Raw genomic sequence first — 8,791 nt, forward strand, 5'->3', positions numbered from 1 at the left:
TTGTCATGAAGAAAGACACGATGATGAATTGGCAGGTAAAAGTAAAGCAATCCCCATACAGGCCAATGATGGCAATTAGGGCGGAAATTCTCAACCTCGACACTAGGAGGGCATGAGTACTTAGTGTCACACTCTAGCCACACTTTACCCCCAGGAAAGAACCACATTGGCCACTGGGGATGAGGCTGGGTGGGTCCTAGAGACAGTCTGTATGTAGAGGCTAGAAGAACATCCTCTGCCCCTCTTGCGGATTGAACTCTGATCTTCTGGCCAGTAACCAGTCACTATACTCACTGAGCTAGCTGACTCACAATGAATTTGCAGGTACTGGTAGCCTTCGATTTGCATCGGTCCAATTTGCGCCGATTTTGAAACCAGAAAGTCAACAAGTGAAAAAAATATATTTTACTATTATTTATAACGTTTTACAATGTTTCTCGTACTGCTTCTCATACTAAATCGTAATTATTACATCGCTGATTTTGAATAAAAATTATAAATACAGTCATCTCTGCAATTATGTATATTTCGTTAACGCGAATTTGCTCCAATGAGATCGATGAATCGGTAAAAGCTGTTTGTGAAATGCAAACTTTTGCATATGCGAGTTTGCTCTTGTGCTACAGCCAAGAGGAACCTTATGGCATCCATGAGGCCTTATCGTGAAATTTTGAAAAAAAAGAAAGAAAGAAAGAAGAAATCACGACGGTCCACACTACATGCCTTCTTTAAAAAACATGACGATCCTCAACCAGGGACTTCGTCAGAGAACTAACGCCGCTTCATCACGCCATCGCCGATTGTAAGTGTATAAAATATATTTTTTAAATTCCCTTTATTTTATTTATGTTATTTCAGAGGTTTAAACGTAACCATGTGTATGATCTCCTTTTGCTGAATGAATCAATTCCTAAAGCAAAATTAAGAGAATATTTCAAAATCTGAAGATGTGATTAAGGGTAGGGTTATCACTAGGGTTCGAATGTTCATGTCATGTATATTTTTATTGGGGCTTCCATTTTTATTCTAAACTGAAATTAAACACTAATTGAGTGATTCTCATCACAATTAGACTGTATTATTTTGCATATAAATACCTATTTAGGTCATTTTTATGTTTTTGGTCATAATTATAGTTAAATGCATATTTTGGTTATATTTTGAGGACAAAATGCATATTTTGGGTATACAATTCTTACTTGTAACTACACTTCTCAGGCATTTACAGTGAATCCTTCAGTTAGTTAAGATGCCGAAAGTGAAGTGTTCTGAAAGTGTGAAGGTAAGAGGTTTTGTTAAAGATTTTGGAGAGGAATATTTTAGTTCTGATGGAACAATTGTGTTCTATAAACTTTGTGAAGTTAAAGTTACAGCTGGTAAGCGATTTAGTGTGCAACAACATTGTGATATGGCAAAACATAAAACTAATTTGAGCCAACAAACCAGTCGTCAAAGCAAGCAACGACCTTTGTTCGATAACACTGCAATAACTTCACCATCAAATAAAACGTCATAATTTTCAAAGGACCTGTGTGAAATGATGGTGTCTGCCAACATACTAATGAACAAAGTGAAAAATGAGCAGTTTAAAGCTTTATTGGAGAAATACACGACTCAGTTAATTCCAGACGAATCAACACTGTGTATAAAACTATGTACCTGACTGTTATTCTAAAGAGAATTACATGGGTGACAATAAAATTTGGGTTTCGATTGATGAAACAACAGATGTCTGCGGCAGATATGGAGCAAATGTCGTTATTGGCACGCTCTTTGCTGACCGTCCTGGTGTCATATTCCTTCTTGATACAGTAAACCACTCCTCTATCTCTGTACTTTTCAATAACGCCATGAAACTCTTGAGGATAGGTGACGTTAAGCGAGAAAATATCCTCTTCTTTGTAACAGACGCTGCACCATATATGGTAAAAGATTTCAAGGGCCTCAAAATGCGTTATTCAAAAATGGTCCATTTAACATGTCTCGCTCGTGCCTTGCACAGAGTTGCCAAAGAAATTAGACGTTATATTGAAGTCGACAAGTTGATCTCGAACGTTAAGCAAATGTTCGTTAAAACTCCACTGAGGGTGCAGAAATTCAAACAACTCGCACCTTCACTGCCTCTTCCTCCTCAGTCGGTACTCACTCGATGGGGTACCTGGCTCAATGCTGCTGAGTACTGCTGCGAAAACTATGCAGTTATTGAAGAAATTGTTAACAGTTTTGATAGCAGTGAGGCATTTTCTATCAAAATTGTTAAAGAACTATTTCCCAGTAGTTTGTCAGGAAGTCTGGCTTATATAAAATCTAACTATGGAGGTATAGCAACTACAATTTCTCGCCTAAAGGAAGTTTGCGCAGATCTACATGAAAGTTTGGAGCTGATAAAGGATGTAGAGTGAGAGATGGGGCGAGTAGGAGGCAAAATAGGTGATGCTGTGAAATCAAAACTTAATACATTGCTGTGTCGAAATGATGGTTATGCAACATTGTACAAAATAAGTGACATCTAAAGTGGATATGAAGCTACACTGGGAGAAGATGAACCAGCGTTAAACAGCAATGATTTAAACATCTTCAAATATCCTCCGGTGATATCGTGCGATGTCGAAAGGAGCTTCTCAAGTTACAAGACCATACTGAGCGACAATCAAAGAAGATTTTTATTCGAGACCTTGAAAATGCACATCATTATATATTGTAATGCTGCTGAGAAAGAAAAATGAAGAAATGTACGTAATATTTTGAATTTTTTTTATTCATATATATGTAATTAATGAGTTTGATAAGCATGAAAGGCTCTTCTTTTAAATTTATTTTCTTTTTATAGGCGCACATATTCTCAACATCTGATTCTGATCCAAACTGAGGTATTTACAACTTAGAGCGACTGAGGTTTTTGACTGAAATTGCTAGGAAATCAAGTAATGTAATAGTTGTACATGAATATGTAAATAAATAACATGATTGAAACACAAAACGCTTTTTTTTTTAATTTTAGCGAATCATTTTTCATAACAAATTAGGTCATATTTTGCCTTTTTTGAGTCATATTTAGCTATTTTCTGGGGCATATTTGCATGCATATTTTAGGTCATGAACATCCGAATCCTAGTTATTACTATTAAGGAATGGGAAATGTAAATGAAGTTCTGTGCCTTTATAAATGAGACATAATGATTATAATGTAATAGAGGACTGGTATCTTCTGTTCTGTTGTATGCAGATATTGCCCTCCTGCAAAGCTAATGGAGATTAAGTGATAAGATTATTTTATGATGATCAGGTCAAATGAAGAACAAGATGGATAAAGCATCATGTATGAGGCTGTCATGGCATATGTGAAAGTGCTGATATCGTGTTTGAATACAGAAGTTGAGGGAAATTAAAGACATTTTAAATTGGGCTAATTGACATTTGGGGGGGGGGGGGGGGGGCTTAGGTGTAGCTCCTACTGATTACTGACCTCAACATTAGATGGGGGTGAGTGGTCAGCATCATGCCCTGCTCACAGGGGAAAAAAGCCCAAGAACCAATTGGATAGAAGGCTGGGTGGGCCTCAAAACCAATCTGGATGCAGAGACTAGGAGATAAAAACTTTGCCCATTCAAATCCTGTGTGTTTGTGGAGCAAATACGGCAGTAGTAGTGAAGCGGTGAAGAGTTACCCAAATGGGTGTTTTTGTCCTAGTGGAAAAATAAGTAACAGGTAGGATCGACAGATTAATATAAAATTTTGTGCAAACTTAGGCAAAAAAGTGAGTGAAACTGCAGATGTTGACAGAGGCTTACAGTGCTGATGCCATGACAATGTAGAGTGTCTGCAAGTGACATAAAAGACTCAAGGAGGTCAGGTGAAGACGATCCCTGTCTGTCATTTCCTTCTCTTTTGATCACAAAAGAACTGTTCACTTTGAGTTTGTTGAAAAAGGTCAAGTAGCAAACCAGCGTTATTTTGAAATACTGGCAAAGTTAAGCATCGTGACAATTCCCCTGCTAATGATGCACTTGCTATTTACAAGTTTTTGGCCAGAAATTGATGTTGAAACTGGACCATCCACCATTCACCACATTTGGCTATTCCCAAAACTGAACACTCCTTTGAAGGGCCACAGACTTTCAGGGACATGCAATGACCATCCTGAAAAGCATTCTTAAAAAGGAATGTCAGAAACGTTTCCAGCAGAGGATACCCCCGTTCACAAAGTGTATTGGTATGCAGGAAGACTGCTTCAAAAATGACAGCAACAGTTATTGTGCACAGATTTTACAAGGCAGCAGGAAAAATTTATTGTCACACCTCATGAAACAAACACAAATGCCATATGTTCAAGTTTGAAAAATGGAAATTATATTCTGAACTTCACAGGAAAAAATCTGTACCTCAGAGGATAGCCATTCCATTGTTATTCCAAAGATATTTGAAACTATTTTATTGGATCATAAATTGGTGATTTCAGAGAATGAAGTTAATGCTATGCACTACTAATAAATCTCATTCTAAGGGTTTTAAGACAAAATAGGCTTATATTTTAGTTATGACCATTTAGTCTAAGGTAGAAAATTAAATTATCCTGTCAACTCATTAACTAACACAACAGCAGAAGAATATTAAATATTGCAAATTAAATTATATTAACTGCAAGAACTAAACTGTTATTTCAATTAATTTTTGTACAAAACAAGACCTTACTAAGTAAATTATCAACTTTTCAACTTTACCTGGTGTGGCCAGGAATTTCATTTTGAGACGGAATGCACACTTTCAAAGTTCATAATGATGAACATTACATTGGCACAGCGCTTCTGCAAACTCACACAGGCTGCAAACCACAGCAACAACCTCGTATTCAGTACATTCTGAAAATTCAATGCAAAGTAAAATATCTGCAAAGAGGACACAAACCTAGGTCCCTGTGAACAATAAAATAGTGTCTTACTGCCAGATTACGAAGTTCCTATATTCACAGTGGGAAAGTAAAACCTCATGTTTCCTGGTACTTTGTAACAGTAAATCTATTACAGGATGCGAGGCGGAATTAAATTTATCATGATACCTGACGTGCACTTTCTTCTTTGTCTGTGCTACAGTGACGCATCTATGAACCACAGACTAGAAATATAATAAAATTAACTTTAATCTGTCTTACATACTCACAAGTGAGAGAATTTGTAGCCCTGTAGACTGGTTCCAAAACAAAAGTGCATGTACCAACAAATGAAAATGTCACATTAATGTCTTCCCTTGACATGTAAAAAAGGGGAGGATTAGAATTATTACCCATGTGAAGCAACTTCGCATCATCAACTTGCACCAGATCTGCCTTTTTCATGCCTGATGTTCCTTGTGCTGAGATGGTGTGTGCGGATGATCTACGTTCGTAAACAACAGGATTCTTCTCATGTACCTTGGCTGAAACTGACAGCCAAAGATGTGATTACAAGTTTTCCATAGGATAACAGAATAAAGTTTATACTAAGCAAACTGCACACTGGAAACAACAGAACATGAACATATAGAAATTGGTTTCACGTAAGTTATATTTCATTCCTTACTCTAATTTTGATGAATGCAACTTTGAATGAAATCACAGTCCAGGAATTCGCAGACTTTAGCCTGCTAATGTGTTTTGTGAGGAACACATTAATTTTCAACCTGCATGGCAGTAAAATAGTTCAAACATAACATTTACGCAATTCTTTGTGAATTGTTAATAAGAATAAGCCAATGTCAACATAATCTGAGCAAACACAGCAAAACCAAATCTAACTAGTAACCAACACTGTTTATAATAGTGCCAAAAAAACACATATTTAAGCCATCAATGCATGACATAAAGGATTCACATTATTTACATCACTTTGTTTAGATCTAATATGAAATCACATTAAACAGCTTGCTCATTCAAGTTCCATGTAACTCAAAACTCACCTACAAGCATGTGACAGCTATGTTCAGATTGTGACCAACTCATTTCCTGGCAGTTGGCTTCCTGCTGCTGGTCTGGTATGCTGTCATAGTGGATTCTGCATTTAGGGAGACACACTGTATGAGATCTCAGACAAGATTATGTGATAATGCATCTCATAACTACTACAATACCCACACTCCATATACAGCTGATATGTGTAGTTGATAATGGCCTTGTATCACTTCAAAAAGAGATTTGTCTGACAAAATAACAGAATAGGAACCGAACATAAGTGAAAGGAAACAATTACGGACTGGCAAGTAAGTTACCTAATCCACAAATTTATGAAGTTATCATACCAAGCTTCCAGGACTTCCTTAATCCCACTAATAATACCACAGAAGTACATAACTTGCACTTCTCTTAAAAATTACTTATTTCCTCTTATTTACAGTAAACTGGTTTTGGTAATAAAAAGGTATTTAATCTCATTCTGTAGTTTCTTATATTTCTTGTACTATTCCTTGTAGCAATTTTCGGTCTGCCACTATACTTGGAGCCAATTATACAAGCGTTCGCTGGCTCTTCTACTTTAACAACACTGCCATTCATCTCAATCAGATTACAACAGTTATTGCACAGATTACTTTCGAAAGTAATTTTCACAAACAACATTAATTTTTTTGGCACTTGAAGCGTTCTGATTTTATTCCAAAAGACATTTTAAAAATAAGTTTCACGAATTTGTATCAACACATAACCTCACCTTACTTCACAGATAAAAAAAGTCAAAACACTCCAGTTTAATGTCTGTGAATTGTAAAATGCAAAGACCAATAAACAGTTGGTAACCTTCTAGCAGACCACACCGCCTTCTTATGTTGAAATAATTGAACTGAAAGTAGTGACTGAGTAAGAGAGTGGAAGTGATTGGGTGAGTCAGTGAATTTCTTTGCCCTATCTTCAAATATTGTAAAATGAAGGTTTGAACTCGGGACATCCTGATTACAACACAGTGAATAAGTAGCGATGCACGTTAGTTTACTTTGACAGCAAAGCTACACAGCCCAACGGGTTCCTCGTCTTCCTTTGGGATTTCGATTAACGTTCTAACATACTTCCCACCATTCTTATGACTTTAGCATTTTGTGGAGATTCCTGCAGCGAAGAAATGAGGAGTTTTACTCCAACTTTCATTTTCTGAGAAAAACTGCGTCTTTTTCAGTATGATGTGATCGATTTAGGTTATATTCAAAAAGGGGCTACAGCTAATCGATATGGGCAAAAATGCATACGTCCATGGCACATTTAACAGATATTCATCAATTTTTGGGGAGATGAATCAAGAGGACTACGCGAATTTGCTTGGAAATAGTGTAAGCCGGCGTAGCTTTCAGTACAGTGACTAGCTACGGGCTGGACGACCGGGGTTCGATCCCCGACGGGGCAGAGGATGTTTCCTCTAGCATGTGTCCAGACCGGTTCTGGATCCCACCCAGCCTCCTATCCAATGGGTACCGGGGTCCTTTCCCGGGGGTAAAGCGCGGCCAGGGCGTGAAGACTCACGGACTCACTACTATTTTTGCCTTCGCCTTGTTCCCACATTTCACATATTTCAAGCCTTCAGTGCGGTAGCCAGTAATTATGAAGTCTTAGGTCGCTCAACTTGGAATCTCAGGTTCAAATCCAGCACAGGGCATTAGGCATTAACTTTTGCCGCCCCCCCCCCCCCCGCTTTCTGTCTCGTGGTGTTTAGAACGTCTAGCGATGGTTTGAACTGATCTACCCACCGATTTCGAAGGCGTCAAAAATATCCACTGGTCCGACGTGGTAGTAGTTCTAAATTTATAATTAGAAAGGGACCTTCAGTTCTTACGCCAAATAATTAGCATCTGTGAGTATAATAAGGCAGGATTTTAATGGAAGCGGCTGTTTAATTTAGCTCGTAATAACTCGTGACCCAGCATAGCTGTCTTACAGGTCCTTCTCAGTGTTTCCTCAAACGACACAAAAGACCGCAATTTTATCATTTGCAACACAAATATTCAGATTGGATCGAAAATCTACTACTCACATTTCACTGCGAAAACGACTGTGAATAACGTCTGTATTTAAAGCATTGCATCATTTGTGAAGTTTCTGGAGTATCTAATGAGCAATCACAGGATGACATCAATGACGACTTAAAACAGAATGTGAAATGAAGATACTGCTGACTGTTTATAGGCATTCGAAGCGAGGAGCTCAGGAAAAAGAAGGAAACAATCCGAGAGAATATCAAATTTTCTGACAGAGATTTTCAACCAGATCATCTTCCGCAAATTAATGTAAATTCTCGAAAGCCGAGTCAATATTACATTACTTTATAATGAAAAATTAATTGTGGTGATTAACATTCCTGATTAATACTCAAAATGCCTCCTTTAGAGTCTCGAAAGTAAAGCATACTATTATGAGTGAGGCGTTCGTGGTTTACCTCAGTCCTAAGAATGCTAGAGCAATAAACTGAAACAGGTCTAAGTTACGACCGCTTACCTCGACATCCCTTAACGGTATAGGCAGATGATGTCCGTCCGTGGCGTAACAGCCCTCTGAGAGCCAAAGCCGACTAGCTGGCTGCTGGCCTCACGTTCACATGCCTAAGCATCCAACCAGATATAGGCTGCAGTTTAAGTAGTATTTATTGTTAAATAACTTAACAAGCTGTCAAGAATACGGCATGAGTTAGCTGTGGAATCTTTATAGCTGAAATCCGGTCAAACTCATTCTGCGTTCCGATACAATATTGAAGAAGTGTGTAGTGGCTACAAGAAGTCTGTCCACACTTAAGCGGATCAGAAACTTAAAAACTGAAAGCAAGGAATATAACAAACAACATAA

At 37.7% G+C, this 8,791-nt stretch overlaps 1 protein-coding gene across 10 annotated transcripts in view; it reads right to left on the reverse strand.

Moving 5' to 3' along the window:
• LOC110833959 (cyclin-dependent kinase 10) overlaps positions 1–8,577 on the reverse strand; it is a 36,383-nt gene extending 27,806 nt beyond the window's left edge. For 4 of the 10 annotated variants that reach the window (XM_087347374.1, XM_087347371.1, XM_087347372.1 and 1 more), the window contains exons 1-4: positions 8,447–8,577; positions 5,932–6,026; positions 5,281–5,418; positions 4,722–4,859 (exon numbers count right to left, since the gene is read on the reverse strand). The gene's annotated coding sequence lies outside the window, so the exon portion shown is untranslated. The other 6 variants (XM_087347380.1, XM_087347379.1, XM_087347378.1 and 3 more) reach the window with 4 other exon arrangements.
• Between the last annotated feature and the right edge of the window lie 214 nt (positions 8,578–8,791).

Source organism: Zootermopsis nevadensis, unplaced genomic scaffold (genome assembly GCF_977971745.1).
Source record: "Zootermopsis nevadensis isolate Lab colony 2312 unplaced genomic scaffold, Znev_1.0 Znev_ptg000011l, whole genome shotgun sequence".
Classification (NCBI taxonomy): Eukaryota; Metazoa; Arthropoda; class Insecta; order Blattodea; family Termopsidae; genus Zootermopsis; species Zootermopsis nevadensis.